General features: G+C 37.5%; 1 protein-coding gene across 1 annotated transcript in view; it reads left to right on the top strand.

Moving 5' to 3' along the window:
- The first annotated feature begins 5722 nt into the window (after positions 1–5722).
- Positions 5723–17232, top strand: part of LOC108675997 (epidermal growth factor receptor kinase substrate 8-like protein 1) — a 62281-nt gene continuing 50771 nt past the window's right edge. The window contains exon 1 of the mRNA XM_047880052.1: positions 5723–5877. The gene's annotated coding sequence lies outside the window, so the exon portion shown is untranslated. The remainder of the gene's footprint in view (positions 5878–17232) is intronic.

Raw genomic sequence — 17232 nt, 5'->3', positions numbered from 1 at the left:
GAAACACATTAGTTGTTTATTTATTAAAGCTTCAAGTTTGATTCGAAATATCATACATTATTTTAATCAAAGAAATGTTCGGTCTCATTTGATTTATGGGATGAATAATTTTTTCAACCCTATGACCTCGACCATTTCTGAGCTCATTAGGACGGAACTTATTTCCGCAATAATATCCGAATATAAGTTGAAATCTGCGCAAGTTCTTGGGGTGGGGAAGTTAATAATTTTTGCATCAAAAATATGATAAGCTGATGAGAGAAACTAAAAAAAAGATTTTTTGTTTTAACAAATGGCTCTTCCCTTAGTTTTATGGTTTTAAAATTAATGTTTTAAAAAACATTTAAATGTCTTAAAAAACATTAAAAAATGGTTTTAACAAATGGCTCTTCCAAACTCAGGTCGCAATTTTTCAGATCGAGGAAATGTTCTCTGAATTCTGTGCCACAATACACAATTCATGTCGAAGTTAAGACAAAGATCACAAATTATAATTTCATTTTTATAACGAAATTAATGCCGGGGCGTTTTCTCCTCCGAACGTTTCCACGTTCAATCATAATTTTGTATATGCCGTTTTGTTTGCAATGTCGCGGAGAGGCAAGTTGTGCAATGCATAACTAAATCTCAGCCAAATTAAGGCATAACTAAATCTCTGCCAAATTAAGGCATAACTAAATCTCTGCCAATTAGACAAGACTTTAAGAATAACATCCAAACGTACACTGCGTCCTACTTTCTAACGTATGTAGAAGGTGGAAGTAGCGTGGTAGTAACGTTCCCGCCAAAAGTAACCCTCATTAATTGTTGGCTTTCTCATAGTTTATAGGTTGTACCTAGCTAAGGGAAGAGTCATTTGTTATAACAAAAATAGTTTTTTTAGTTTGAAATTATTTGGAATTCTTTATCTTCTCTCATCAGCTTATCATATTTATGATGCAAAAGTTATCAACTTCCCCAGGCAGATTTCAACTTCTATTCGCCGAAAGCTGCGACGACCTTAATCATATTCAAGCTTCGTAAAATGATACTCCTGCTAACTGCCTTAATACGACTGCTTTCGTGTGCTTATTCACAATTTTTGCGAGTTATGAGTTTGTTCCGAAGATTATATGGCTGCTTGAACGCCACTCAAGGTAACGCAGGCGGTTGCCGGTGTATGCCCTCCAACTGGGGCCGAATTCCTGTCATTCCTTGGAGCCAGTGACAGCAACTGCCAGACACTCAATGGAACTTTTTAAATATTGTGAGAATTTCTTCATCTTCTGACGATGATAGTTTGTCCCAGCATGAGAGTCCTACTGTGCATCGTTGATTGTAGTAGCAATTAGACGTGAGTCATTATTTTTTATAAATTTCTTCCACTTGTACATTCACGATGCAGAGACTGTTTTTCTTTTCATGCATTTCAATGTTTTTTGTTGTCCTACATTCTATTTTACTTCTCATTTGGAGTAGCAAATGCTTTTGCTTTAAAAGAAAACTTCCATTATTGATACCTTGAATTCATTGAAATTTACCTGAGACGATTATTAAAATTTAGTACCTGTGAGATCCAAAGCTTGTGGTAATGTTCTGTACTCCTCAGGTTAAATCAAACGAGACTGTAAGCGACTTTTACGCAACCTTTCCATGTTGTGACTGTGCGATCGGCTACTCAATCACAAGACCGCATATAACAAGTACCTCGAGTGGTCGTTGGATGCATGAATTACATTTGCATAGAAATTAAATACAAATTCAATTTAGTTTTCTAGAACTGAAAAGTTTGGTCTGAATAAATTTTCAAAATCACGCTATTGTATTGTGATGAATGACATGAATGAGAGTATAGAAGTTGATTTGTTCATATCAAAACTATAACATATACTCGTATAACAAATTGAGAGATTCGGCTCAACTACTGATTCGATCAACTAGAATACTCAAACATTGTGTGATTTGCGGTGGACATGGGATATTCTGTTTGAATATTAAGGTCAAATCATTGCATAAATTATACATCATCCAAGAAATAAACGGCAAAAAAAAATCAAGATGATATTCACAGTTTCCTTGCTTTTTTCAAGATAAAAGGGGAACTTTGTTGAATTTTTTCCTGTTTTCTCTACATTTCGATGTTTTTTTAAACATTGTGTGTGTATTAGAAGACATTTCAAAATTCAAACTGTTTTAGGCCTAAAAACATCCCAGCCTGTCTTCTCCAGAACAACAACTTCTTACGTAAACAGGGCTTAAATTATTGTCACAGGTTCAAGTCCCATCTAAAATCTGAAATTTCCAAAATTTAAGAACACTTTAAAGTTATTTGGTCCTCTTTCCAAAAATGTATTTCGCAATTTTGAGAAATTTCGGACATTCTTGTTGATTTTGCAAGAACTATGAATAGCGACAGCAGCTTTTTTTATAAAGGAAGCCTCTAACAACAGGATTACATACGTTCAGCATTCTTAGATGTTATGCAGTGACAAAATCCATTTGGAAATAATCAAACCATGCACTTTATCGTGAGCATTATCGTCCAACTCGATGTCATTGCGCTACCATTGAAATAGAATAAACTCTTGCATACTTTTACATTGTCCGATTACATTATTTTTAGGATTTTGGTGTCCTATTGATAAATTCTTCGCAAAAAAATCAAATTTGCTTCCACTAATAAATCTTGAGAAGTACGGATATGTAGCAAGATTTATTTCTATTTAGGAGAGTGCAATCAGATGTTTATTATGAAAATATAAATAAATGCGTGTTATATAAAATTCGTTATCTGAGACTCTCAATCTTATGTATATTTGACAAAGTTTGTGAGTGGGTGTTTCAAGCCTTAGACCATAAATATTATGTGGCTGCAGTTATGCGTATTCAGGATGATTATCCTCTCAGCTATGCTTAAATAATGTGACCCGAGAGAAAATATTCGAAGAGTAAGTTGTTTAAATGGTACTCTTCACATACCTCTGAATACCTGGGACCAGAGTGATAGGACGAACAGGTAATCTTGTATTCGAAACACCTTGCGGCAGTTGCCTCATGTCACTGGTGGAGTGAGGATGTGTGTGATCTCATTGCACTTAACAATTGTCAAATTATGCACTCTCGTGGCCCTGGATTACTATGGTTTTTAATTTACGGTGGACTTGGTGAAATATTTACCTCTTTTGAATTGTCAAGTGCTAGAAGAAGTTGTCAAAGAACAACGGCCTACTAGAAATTCCATTAAATATTATGGACTTAGCAAGACATCTGCGTAATTTTCATGATAATGCCTAAGCAAATAATAACTGCTAGAGTTAACACATACATTCTAGGCTGGCATCATCATGCAAAAGTTGTCAATGTTTCTAAAATAATATTGAACAATCTTCAAAGTTTTGTATTTGTTTACGTACTAGATTAGGTGCTACGCACTTTCGAGCGCATGCCTTCAAGAAAGTTCAGACTTCAGCGAGTCGGTGTAGTCAAGATGCTCGTGCTCTCCAAGCTCGCTGTTGGCTCTAGACTGTAACTTACAATGGCTCCGCCTTTTGTTATTTTTACTCCTTCAAGTTGTTGAGTAAATGCTAGGAGAAAAAAAATGCGTACACGTATATTTTGTCCACATCTTATTATAAGCTAAGGCTACTTGCCAGCAGTCCTTTACCATCAAACTTTTCTGATTAAATTCCTCGGTCTAAGCAATATTCTGGACAAGTTAGTCCTCATCGTTAACGATGTGAATTCATGAGGCGCATTTATTAGAACGAAAATTTGCCAAGAACCGGAGTATGAATTTGTCAATACGAAGTAGGGAAAGTTTTTCAGTTATTGCATGTTCAGATTTATTTGTTTAGAGATTTCTTCTTGCTTTCTCATAAGAACTGTTGAATTGAATTTGTTCACCTTCTATTGAGTTAAGTTCCTAAAAGCTATTCATCTGATCAGGTAAGCCAGTGACAGCACTTGAGTTTCTCAACGTTACGGGTACGAGACCAACTTTCAAGAAGCCTCCAGAGGGAAAACTTGTAGCAGAATACCCTATATTGCGGGTTACCTCACGGCTGTTACAATAAGTTACCTAGTTCTTTAGTGCTTGGTGAGTTTATGTGGAGCCGAGTGATAGTGTAAGGCGTAAGCGGTAAGCCTACCTACCGTCGTGCGTGATCTTGCTTGGCCCCTTACGCCGCGAGACACGCAAGCGGCTCCTTGTAAGCGCGTCACAAGTGACTAGCAGTCGGATTATTCTTTTCATGGTATTACTTGAAGCTCCTGATCAGCCTCTAGGATGAAAGTTGTGCGGCAAGATTGCTGCTCGTAGCTACTCGTGCCACTGTCCTGAATAAACGCGGTGTCTGCTGCAATGATTCAATGAAATGGATCGAATTGAGATGAAAAATACGAAACCCGGTTTCGTATTTTTGGGTTTCGTATTTCTACATTGTGGAAATCTGTTCGAGTTTAATATTCGAGTGTGGACGTTGTGGGTAACTTTGTGTAATTTTGTGGTAGTCGCGAGGGTACTAAGCATATTTAAATGACTTTTTACAACACTTCTCTTTAACTTCACTTCTTGTTTGTTTGTTTGTTTGTCTGTCTGTCTGTCTGCTACAAATCTTGTAAACTAAATTTAATACACTTCTACTTATCCTATCGATCTGAAATTTTGCCCACTTGTGTAAAGTTGGAGACAATGCATGAATCAAATGTCAAAATAAATGATTTTGGAAATTAATTTTTTTTTTCAATACGGTAGTAAAAAATTTAAAAAATAATTTTTTCAACTACAAATCTTATAACTGATATTTGATATGAGAAATTCATTGTACATCTGTAAGATTGGAGATACTGGATTCTTTGGAAGTGTTGTCTTTAAAAAGTAGTTTTTAAACGTATATTATTTTAACTTTAAATCATATTTCTCGCTCTAACAGAAGAATTAGAATAGGCTATAGTGTCATGTAAGGGCTTCTTTGCGCGTGGGCCGGCCTCATTCATATTTGAGAGAATTCGGGGTTTTGGGTTCGCTTCACGAGAGTTTATTGCATTATATCTTCGTTGTCAATGATGGTAAGTTTTAATTTTAATAATGCCTGATGAAATTCGCCGAATTTATTCCCAACATAAAGGCAGGGACGACATTCTGTAGGAACGAGACGAAACCTCTAAATCGCCAAATGCAAATTGCGATCAATACATGCCCATGTGACTTCTTAAGGTAGGTATATTTAATCTTTCAACTAATAACACGACTTAGCCTAAATGTTGTTAGTTTAGCTAATCTATAGGTACGTACTATTTGCACGGAAGTTAGACTAATTTCGTTTTGGATTTTCACCAATTTACTCAACTTTTGAGTCTAAATCTGCGTTTATCCCCGTCAAAAGCTTCTGAAGTTCGAGGCCTTGAAGTTTACCTTCATTTAATGCGTAGACGTGGTAAAAACTGTGTTAATGAGCTGATAAAATAACAGGGTATATTAACCGCCTACGTGCAAGTCGGAAAACACTCTCATATTGTGACTGCCGCACAAGGTTAGGGAGATGAAAGTCAACAAGCCAGGTTAGGATACTAACTTGGTCAATAAATTTGTTACACCTTCTCTGGTATTGTGTTGTTGACAATTTAGTGATCCTTCCCCGTAATCTGCGCGTTTAAAATTCATTTATAAATTATAAGTTTTTTTTTCAGCTCGACTGTGAAATGAATGAAAAATCAATTTGCTAATTTTACTCCTCTTGCAAAACAGGAAATTTGGAACAATTCAAATTTATTACAGATTAACTGGTGTTAAGCGACCAGATTTTTCATTACTTTAGACCATTTGTTAGTGATCCTTATTTCAAATTTGACGAATTTTCTTGGGAACTGCAACGCTGCTAGAACAGCTATCCACACACGGTGAGTATGTTGTTTTACTTCTCGAATTGAATAAAAAAAGAGAGGATTTGACTTTAAGCAGTGTTTTAAGACAGTGCTCGTTTCGTTTCCTGCGATTGAATCTAATGGGTTTAGGGAAAAGTAGGTACGTACGTAGTTAATGTAATACCAGTAATTTTTCTTATTAATTCTGATTTATTTACAAAACTATCTACGATTCGGTTTAAATGGCATTAAGGAAAACAGGATTCTAGAATCTCAGAAATAATCTTTCGCGAGCAGCCCCGAGTTACACTGATCGTTAATAATACATTGTATAATAATGTCATTCTCGAATCATTGTTATAACATAAGGTATCTACAAAATTTTAAGCGCATTGTAGGACTTGGACTCCAAACAAGGTCGCATATAGACATGTCTTGGATTATAACTAGCTTCAGATGTGGCGAGATCATGGCTAAGGTGAAGGAGCATGACCAGCATTAAGATAATCAGTCCTCAGCTCTGAAGAGCAACATTCTTCTAGTGTCACTGGACACCAGTTCGCCTTATTTGAAGTACGTCCAGCCGTGCTTGCGTACCAAGTTCCATCTGGGACACTTGTTGATTCTTCAGTGGTCCTCTACTGCAGAACAGCGTCTTATAAGATTATTTTATGTAAGCCAACACCTTTTCATGCTTGCAATAATAATACTTGCTTCAAAAATGTACTAGCGCCATGTCTTGGTTATCAGTTGCCAAAGGGTCCCTTGACACAGAACAAGTGGACGTTTAGTTCGTTTAGTTAGCTGTACTTATACGTTTCTCTGGTACAGTTTCGTCCTACTATTTGCTTGAACCAGAAAACTCTGCGGTTGTGATCTAATTATTTTTTACCTCTCAATCCGAGGTTCTTACTCGAGGACAATCGAGCATTACACGGACAATGATGTTTTTTTATTCTTTTCCGTTTTTTTTCCGTTAGTCTGTCATTCGGCCAAGCTTTTAAGAAGTCAGGGCACCAATTTTTGCAGGTACGAATTAGCTTCACTTACCACTGAGAAACTTTAATTTGTTTGTTATTTCGTCTTTTGATCAAGTGCAAGCGTTGAGTTAGAGCGCTGCTGGCTTCATAGGATACACTGCTTCAAATTGATTAGTTAGTGCTCGCGTGCTGTATTCCAGAGTGTTCTTTCAGTTAGAAATCTCTTCTTTTTAGCGCATTTTCTCATTCATGGAAAAAATGCACTATTGTGCTCGCCGTGCCCGTCTGTCTGTGTATGTCTGTCCGTCCGTCCGTCTGTCTGTCTGTCTGTCCGTTCGTCCGTCTGTCTGTCCGTCCGTGACCTCAAGTTTTCGTCGACGAGAAAATGCGCTCTCTGTCACTCACTGCAGTGAGTACTGAGTTATATTTTTTGAATATTTTTCTTGTGGGAGGGGCGTTGGAGGTGGGTGGGTTAGGGGACTACAGCGCAATTGTTATGAGCGGTAGGATGGTTAATTACGACAGAGCAAGACAAATCTGTCGTTCCGTAGAGCTTACGTTGTGTGTTCGTTGACAAAAGGAACGCTCATATTGTGTTATAGAGCATGTGCTATACGTACTATATAGCATTTTGTGTTATAAAGCTTGTGTTAAATACGTATTATATATATCATATTGTGTTATAGAGCCTGTGTTATACGTGTTATATATCATATTGTGTTACCTATATGGCATGTGCTATACGTACTATATATAATTTTGTCTTATAAAGCTTGTGCTATAGGTACGTATTACATATCATATTATGTTATAAAGCATGTTATATACGTGTTAAAACGTAAATGGAAACTTTAGAAATTTATATTGGCGAGGGTAGCTGCAAGATAATTTACTCTCAGGTTTAAATGCAAACTGAAATACTATTAATATTCATTCACTGTGATATATTAATATTCATGGAATTCTTCTTGATTCGCACAATCTTTGCAAAAAGATAAAGACTAATGATTTTATTATCTATGCAGTATTTATGTTTCTCACCCATTACATTTCGCTCCGAATCTAATGATTATTGATTCGATCGATCGTAAGAGAGCAAATAAGGGAGTTATTGACAAAACCATAAACATTTATAATCTATACATGTAACATTCCATGCTAAATCCGCTAAAAGATCATTGATTAGTGTCAGCGAATACAATTCCTGGGGCCATACTTTCAAAACTCGCTAAGTGAACGTAAGTACTTATATACGCTCTATTTTCTTGTCTATGATTGGTGGATTTGGCTTGTAAGGCTGTCAATGATTGGCTGATGAACTTACGATCTCATAACTTTTTTTGAAAGTATATTCCCTGGCAATTATCTCAAGGATCAGCAGGTCAAGTAATAAATGATAAGCGCTGGACACTTCCTGTCTGGTGGAGATAAGAGTGCCGTGACTCAGTGCTGGCCTCTATGTGGAATGAGTATATCTGAACTAATATATCATCGTAAACCTGCAGTAATTTACAATGTGCATCTTATTTAATCTTTTTACACTGACATTTATACAGTCATAGCTGTGTTTACTATCTTAAACGCTAACTATGCTCTGTATTGAATGTAGTTTAGAATGGAATAAATTTACAACTTTGCAGGGTTGGCAATGATTAAATCAAAATGATTAAATCATGTGATTAAATCACTTGATTTTTTTATAAAAAAATCATGATTTTTTTGATTTTTTCGATTTTTTTGATTTTTTTGATTTTTTCATATATTTGAATATATTGAGTGGCAGTCTTTAATTTATATTGAGGTATTGTTATTCATGGTATAGTATAAATGAACTATGAATGACAAATTGGTATATAAACTTGTTGCCTTTGTGTGTATTAGGTTCCAATAAATTGATTGTTTTTGGTACCGGTACAGAGGCATCAAGTGTTGCAATACATTGTACATAGTTAGCAGCTTATCTAATTCTTATAAGGCTATAAGTAGTCTTTAACTATTTGACTATTTGTTATATATTGATTACAATATACAATTTAAATGTGTTAGCTAGCTTATACAAGGTGGGGCAGAACTGATTGAACAGTTTTGGGGCGAAATAAAAGAGTAATGGAGGTACATAAAAAAGAAAGTTTATTTTCCTCAAGATTAGCATAACATACCATTTAAAATACTTATGTTTTGAAAGTAATATCAGGAAGATGGGGTTTGTTAGCTGCATCACACTGTTGGAGTCGTTCTCGGAAGTTTTCTACAGCATGTTCACACATATGGCGAGATATGGCCATAACCTCTGCTACAATAATCTGTTCCCTTAGCTGTGGTAGGGTGTGAGGGCGACTTCTGAATCCCTTTCTTATAGATGTTCCCAAAGAAAGAAATCGCAAATGCTCAAATCAGGTGACCTTGCAGGCCACTGCACATCACCTCTAAGAGACACCAGACCTCCGGGAAACATGCGTTTCAAAACATTGAGTGACATTCGGGCTGTGTGAGCTGTAGCCCCATCCTGCTGGAACCACACATCTCCCAATGCTTCATTTTCAACAATGTTTTCCATCATAGGCTGCAAGAAATTTTGCAACATTGCAGCATAGCGATCGGAATTCACTATCACGGTTACTCCCTCCTCTGAGAACGACTCCAACAGTGTGTTGCAGCTAACAGCCCTCTTCCAGATATTGTTTTCAAAACAAAACTATTCTAAATGGTATGCTATGCTAACCTCTTGGAAAATAAACTTTCTTCTTTATATGTACCTGAGTACCTCCATTACTCTTTAATTTTAAAATGATTAAATGCAGTGAATGGATATAAAATATTTGAATTGTGCACATGTTTATTTCAAACAGTATTAGATTTTCTCATAACTTAAGTCTCGTTTCAAGTCGTATGAGGTTGGTTTGGTTATCGTTCAGTTTATGTTTAGTATTGGTTTATTGGTCTGAATTAAATGGGAACAGTGCAGTCAGTCACTCAGTCACTACTAGTCGGTGTGTATAGAGGGTAGAGTCTGGTAGATTTATAGGACATAAAACTAGTAGATCTATTGATAGTGCTGTGCACTGTGCTATCAGCTACCTATCTGATATGTGAATCTTCAATGTTTAGAAGATCTGCATTCCTGAAGTGTTTTTGTATATTGAAGCCAGTTAAATGGTCAGTATTTAGCTCATTACCTTACTCCATGCAAACTTTAAAAAGCTAATGAATAGACTTACCAATAATTGTTTACCCAAAAATCCCTAAGTGGTAAACACCACCTTGGCCTGTTGGCCATTATTGAAGGCAATAAGTGCCCTTTTTAGTCATCCATTATGATCTATATACTGTTATTGTTAGTTGGCTAATTGCAACATAAAAAAATAACACTTCAAAAAGACAAAAAAGTTGAAAAAATAAAAAAAATCAAATAAATCAAAAAAATCATGAAAAAATCAAAAAAATCATTGATTTTTGATTTTTTTGATTTTTTTAAAAAAATCAAAAAAATCACCAACCCTGCAACTTTGACTTTCTAGAGATTATTTAAGTTTCTATTGGCAGCCAAACGACTAAAAAGTCCGTTAAGATGTCTTAAAATTTAATTTATAGGTAATAATTATGTTTATGAAGTAACATAGTGTGAATTTTTCTTGCGGATAATTTCAAACTTTACCTCCGCATAATGTTCTTGTAAGTTCAACTTGACCAATATTCGCAATATTTTGCTGCTTCATCATAATTTTTTCTGAAGGCTATATATGTCACTGTTCACTGCGTAATTGCCTAGAGCTCTTTATTGTGTGTGAATCAATTTGCCGTCTGTTTTGATGACTCAGTTGACGGGATCGACTTGTTGACAGCGGCTCTGCGATGGAGCTGTGACGCGCCGCTGTGACCTGCCCCGCTGTGACCCACTGGCCTTTGCAGCCGGGGTCGCATTCTTGCGTCGAGACGCATTCTTGCGTCCGCATCCGTCCCCTCGCCGTGACGAGACGCTTCGCGATTTGTCGGGCAGCAAACCAGCTGTGCTAACATTTTTGGATTACTGCCTTAGCTCTATTGAACTTTCATTAGAAAATTAATCGTTCACGTATTGCTCCCGGAGATACTCGGGTGCGCTCAAAACACATGTCTATATGCCTTGCTTGACGCCTCATTTGAAACTCCTTCATTCGGTAGTGAATACGAAAAGGAACCGATAGAATATATAAAGAGGCTATCTGCAGATTGTACCGTCGCTAATTGTGTTGTTGGTTGCGTTAGGTCTACATGCCACTTACATGGACCATATCGAGGCCTGCGATCACCCCGTCCGTCCGTTCGTTCAGCATGACGAGAGTTAACGGAACTCTTTCTCCTACGATGAGCCGATCAATATAAGCCGATGAGTTGCCTTTTGTGGCACATGAAAATTTTGCTATATGTAGTGGTGCTATTTTCGTCGTTTTAACCGGAAATTAGTTGCCTCGTTAAGCAGTAATAGCAGAGATATCATAGATTCATTATGAATTTGTCACGTTTTGGTACTGTCACGAAATTTATTTTCGAATATATCCAGGTTCCGGACAAATCTAGATGGAAACTTGCAAATCACGGTTGAAGATGGTATAAAGCTGCGTCTTTGAGGCAATGAAACTCTGAACATTTCGCAAGTTGGCAGGCCAAGCAGACAATGGTCCATTCATTGCTGACCTCGCAGTATTTATACTAAAGAACGCTTAAAGACTTCACTCTTCCTCAATTAATGTAAATGAGTGGGCACATAAGAATTATGCCTACACTGCGAATTTGTCATAATGCAATGTTCACATTTCCTTGAAGAGGAGCTGAATAGCTGAACTTGAAATATATGAATACTGATCTGTCTGCGCCTAGAATAGATTTAATGTAGGCATCTCGACACACTGTGCACAAACGCTCGTTTGCTGTTCATTATTCCTACTGTAGTGTAGGCATGTAAACTACACGTAATGCCGCGAATCATTGTTCAGGCGTGAGTTGCTGTTCAGTAAACTTGTCATGGTTTATGCAATTGTCGCAATTGCACGTCGCTATCGCCGACTCACAATTGCATCTTGTTGCGTGCATTGATAGCTTATGGGCACATCACTTTTTGAAGAATAAAATAATTTCATTGTCCGCCGATGCATTTACATATTTTCGGTGTAGAATTTTAAACGTGCATCAGAATTTTTGCACCCAAAAGCATTTTTACAGTTTTACCTCAAATTCTTGAATCTTATTGTATTATCACAAGTAACTTGAAAAAAACGCGTTTTATTGAGAAATTTGACATTTAACTCTTTTCCTTGCTATATAATTTCGGGACAAAAAACTCGAAAATTCCACAGGCGAAATCAAATCAGAAACGGTTGTTCAATTATTCTTTGTTCAGTTTACTCGTTAAAATATAATTGAATAGAGAGGAGTTCCTCATTGCTATACGATAACTAGACTTCGATTCAGAGATATTCTCTCGCTGCCAATCCATGCGTAACACTTGACCAACCGCGACGGTTAACCGCCAATTAAATTAACGATCCAGCCACCTCCATGGGTGGAGTAATAGTTTAAAAAAAATTACTTTCATGCAGAGAATTGCTTTGAAGCGACCTTTATTTTATTTTTTATTTTTGCCTTGCCTCAGGTTTGTTTAAATCATAGATGATTGGCAATTATAAAACGTTCGCATTATCTCATGCTAATCCGATCTGAACTTAAGAAATTCACAGTCCTAAATAAGCTTCTCAATGTGCAGGATAATGTACTCACATGCTGTATGTATAACGGAGAAAACGCTGTCATAATGAGCTGAATTGCCGGTCATGCTTATTGTGTTCGTTCTTCTATTATATGCGTTAAGTATAGTTAATGCAATTGTTCTTATAGGGCACTCAGCTGCCTTAGTTAATCTATTCTTAGGTCAGCTCGATTCGTGTGCTAGGATAATAATGCGCTATTTATATTTAAGATTTTTTACTATAGAAAATTTGGACTCTACTTTGTATGAAAGTTGAATGTGTCGCATTAATTCTAACGTGACTTAGCTAATAATATCTTTTCTCTGTTTGTTGATTGAAAACAAGTCAAACACTCTGAGAAAAATCGGTCATGAAAAATGTGGGTCATGCGCCATATTTAGACAGCCATGCACTTTTTCCCACGTTTCTTAGCTATATGATCCTGTGTAAAAACTCTAATATCCATTGTGAGTTCACCAAGGGCACGCCTCCCATAATCGATGCGACTCGTGCGCTGAAGAAACCTAACAATATCTTCTGACTACTTCATGTTGCTAGTAAAAAACTATGCGTTGCAACGCTAAGGTTAGAAATCTGTGTGTGCTCATGAAAGTGAGTGAAACATAGCTATTGGGGAAGTGTTAGATTCGCAAGCAGTTTTGTAATGTATTCAGTAGAGTTTTGAAAATACTTATTTCTTAGAAAAGCGGTTTAATGTCTGGCTTCTAGGAAGTTTTGGATGCCTCAGTGCGTGCCGGAAATTTTTTGCTAAATCGCGACCTAAGACTTGCTAATGTCGCTCGCTCCGTGCAATTGTGCGCAATGACCGATCACTGGAGGTGAGACAAAACCCATTGCGATCAATTTACGCAATTTTCGCATAAAAATGGTTTTCTGGGACCTCGTAACTTTCAAATAATTGTTATATCCGCTTACTATAGCCAGAAGGTTTAATTTCTTATTTGCACACCACTTCTTGTTTTTTTTCAGATTGAGACAGGCCGTATAAGTCGTGAAGTGTTACGCACGTTTCATTAGCGACTCAGAAAAGCACGCACGAGTGTGGCGTAAGTGATTACAGTCTGGATTGCGTAACTGCGTCAGAGGCCACGCGTCTGAATTGATGCCGCATGCGTACGCGTTAGCCGACATGCCAGGGCCTATACTTTCAAATAAAATTAAGAGATCGTAAGTTCATCAGCACCTAATCATTGGCGGCCTCTCGAGCAAAATCCACCAATCATAGACAAGGAATTAGAGCGTAAGTACTTACGTTCACTTGGCGAGTTTTGAAAGTATGGCCCCGGGTGTATTGCAGATCAATTCGCAGGTGCATGGTGTCTTTTACAAACCACCAAATAACGTACAAACTTAATTCCCATGCTTTTAGTTAATCACTTACCGGCTTTTATAGGGCTGCCTGCCAGATTCACAGACGTGTAAGTCACCTTATACTCGACGAAGATGGTTAACATATAAGTTTGTTATAGTTTTACATCGAATTGGAGGAATGTGGCCCATGAATATTTATAAATATTTATAAAGTTTGGCCTTTCGTTGCTTTGTCACGCTTAAAGCACAGTCTGCTACTGCGCATGACTCGTGCCGAACATGCTAACCATGCAACACCCAACACTTATGAGAATAGCAAGCACCATGCGCCCATCTCGTTAGGAGCGATCACGTTCATGATGTGTATGCTATGCACGCACTGCATGGTACGTGTTCTACGTGAATACCATGCACGCACTGCACGGTACGTGTTCTACGTGAACACCATGCACGCACTGCACGGTACGTGTTCTACGTGAACATCATGCATGCACTGCACGGTACGTGTTCTACGTGAACACCATGCATGCACTGCACGGTACGTGTTCTACGTGAATACCATGCATGCACTGCACGGTACGTGTTCTACGTGAACATCATGCATGCACTGCACGGTACGTGTTCTACGTGAACACCATGCATGCACTGCACGGTACGTATTCTACGTGAACACCATGCGTGCACTGCACGATACGTGTTCTACGTGAACACCATGCATGCACTGCACGGTACATGTTCTACGTGAACACCACATGCACGCACTGCATGCTACGTGTTCTACGTGAACACCATGCATGCAGTGCATGGTGTTCACCGTGCATCATCCCACGCATCACGTGCATCATCTCACGCATCACGGAGGGTTAATGCGTGCATCAAGAAGTCGAAGATAACTCATTCTCACGTGCACACAATTATTTCGATTTCGCTTCTCCGCAAGCAGCAGCCAATGATCACGACGTCTCGCTTTCCCTCACTCGACTTCGACTTCGTCAACTCGCTGTAAAATGATAACTCGACTCATTTGCTGGTGCAAGTTCAATGATTGAGATGTGGAAAATAGAAATATTGTTCGTGTGTGTTTTACTCGCATGAATTTCTGTTCAATTTTCGGTACAATGAATCGACAGTAGAATTCAGGCTATCTCTCGGCATATAAACACTTTGCATCTTATGACTCAATTCACTCCTTATCACCACCGTGGGCTCTTATCAGTCTTTCATTACGTGCTGAGATGAGTGAGTCAGCACCAGCACTTCTATTGAAGTCCTTCCGAGTAATCATAGCCCTCAATTAATAGATCTTCAATGGCGACCGCCAAATTAATTATTATCAGTGTCATTTAATTTTAAATCGCGAATATAATTGGGTGTCAATTGCTCATAGCGCAGTCAAATTAGTTCCAATTTGCTGTAATTAAAATTTAATTCGATTTTAAATTTGGTAGAAACTGATGAGATTTAGTCACACACAATTACAATTGAGCATTTTTAAACAGCTGGATCACAGAAATGATATTTTAAAGGGGGGGGGGGTATCGCCAAAAAATCGGATATTTTGGCTTTTCCGCTTTTTATGCTCATCTTAAAGCTTATATTCTGCCGCGTAACGTTACCAAAAGCATCTCTGTACGTTGATTTATGCGTTTACGGCAGATCGCGAAAGAGTTACCCCGCGTGAACTCTTTAACAAATACCTGCTTAAGGAAATTCGAGCCAGGCACATACAATGTATTAGTGGTTCTCTCTCAGCCTCGGGCTTCAGTTATACCCGAGCTGTCATGGGGAGTGTGTTCATGCCGTCGTTCTCTGCATCGATGACTCGCTTCAGAGTGAACTAGCACGTAACTTGAGTATCTTGGCTACGAGAAATATCTTTATATAGCGCGCTCCGCCAGAGGGGGTTTTTCGGCTGTCCTGAAAACCTCCAACCGCTCTCGCTGCAAACCTATCTCCTTCAGTTTTCAAGCTACAGCATTGAAAGATATACCATTCGATTCGTAAAGACCATACCTATCGAATAACGAAGCCATTTTTTTAGATTAGTGCATAGTTTGGATTGAAAATGGGGGAAGGGGGGAAAATCAGAAGAAAATGAGAAGAAAACGGGAAAATGCATGTAAAAAAACTAAGGCAAAAATAAAAAATCGGGCTGGGTTACTCGATCGGTATGGTCTTTACGAGTCGTATGATACATGTCTCATCGCTGTAGCTTGAAAACTGTAGGAGGAGGTAGATTTTTAAAGTACCCCCTTTTTGTCCGTTCTCTATGTAAGTACCCCCTTTGTCCGTATTCCTCTTAAGTCAGATTAACAAAAAGTCTAAATAATCATGTGGAAAGACGAAGTTTCATTCCAAGTTGGCTCTTATAGGTACGAAAGTTTCTTTAAAAACAAATAATTTTAATCAAATAGATAGAAATTTTCCACAAGAGAACAGCCTACCACCACCAGGTAATTTTACTTACAGGCTCGGTATTTTGATCGCGTCTCGTCGTTTTTAGTCAGTTGTCGCATCACGACTGAATTTTCCTTACATTTCCGTCAATTCTTAGGAAACGATGATGGAAGAAAGTAATGGCTCAGTGCGACTGAGGATGAGAGAATCGAAATACGAGAAAATGATCGAAATTATTATTGTATTCCTACAATAATTACAAGAAAGCCATTACGAAAAGAGGAGGTTCAGGTTCAGGTTCAACACAGCAGCAAACCATGGAGAATAACAGTCTTCCGTGCACGAAAGAAGCAACTGGCGACCAGAAATATGATTACATGAACGTTACTATATGATTTTACTACGATGAATCGGTGTATTATTCCCATTCAACGTTCAGTCTCAGTGACGAATTAATTTATGGTCGACATTCTGTTATGATGGAAAATTTACAAATTTACTGATCGAGCTTTGAAATATTAAGGAGGATCTGCATGCTATGTGCAATAATTGCGATGGTTCATTTTTGATTGTGGTAACCTGAACTTAGGTGTGTATTGATGTCTCACTAAGTCTCATTTTTGTAGTCAAATAATTTTGTAGATAAACATGGTTAATTAATTATTAAGTAAAATTCCTAGGATATATAGAGCTTACCATCCAAGCTTCTTTGTTTTAAGATTTTTTTCAGTACAAACAAATTTTGGGGATTCTTTCCTTAATGAGAATCTCCCTGTAAAAAAATATTATTTAAAATTAAATGCGTAATAAAGAAAGATTTATTGAAACCAGTACTCAGGATTCATTCTTCATTGATGATACTTCTTTCAAAAATAGTAGGTTTTCAAGATAAGATGTTTGAGGAAATTTTTGTTAAAGAAGTAAAAATATACTGTTCAAAGTGTAACGAAACTTCTTGT

The sequence above is a fragment of the Hyalella azteca genome, unplaced genomic scaffold (genome assembly GCF_000764305.2).
Source record: "Hyalella azteca isolate HAZT.00-mixed unplaced genomic scaffold, Hazt_2.0.2 contig4534, whole genome shotgun sequence".
Classification (NCBI taxonomy): domain Eukaryota; kingdom Metazoa; phylum Arthropoda; class Malacostraca; order Amphipoda; family Hyalellidae; genus Hyalella; species Hyalella azteca.
This window is presented reverse-complemented; position numbering and strand designations above follow the sequence as displayed.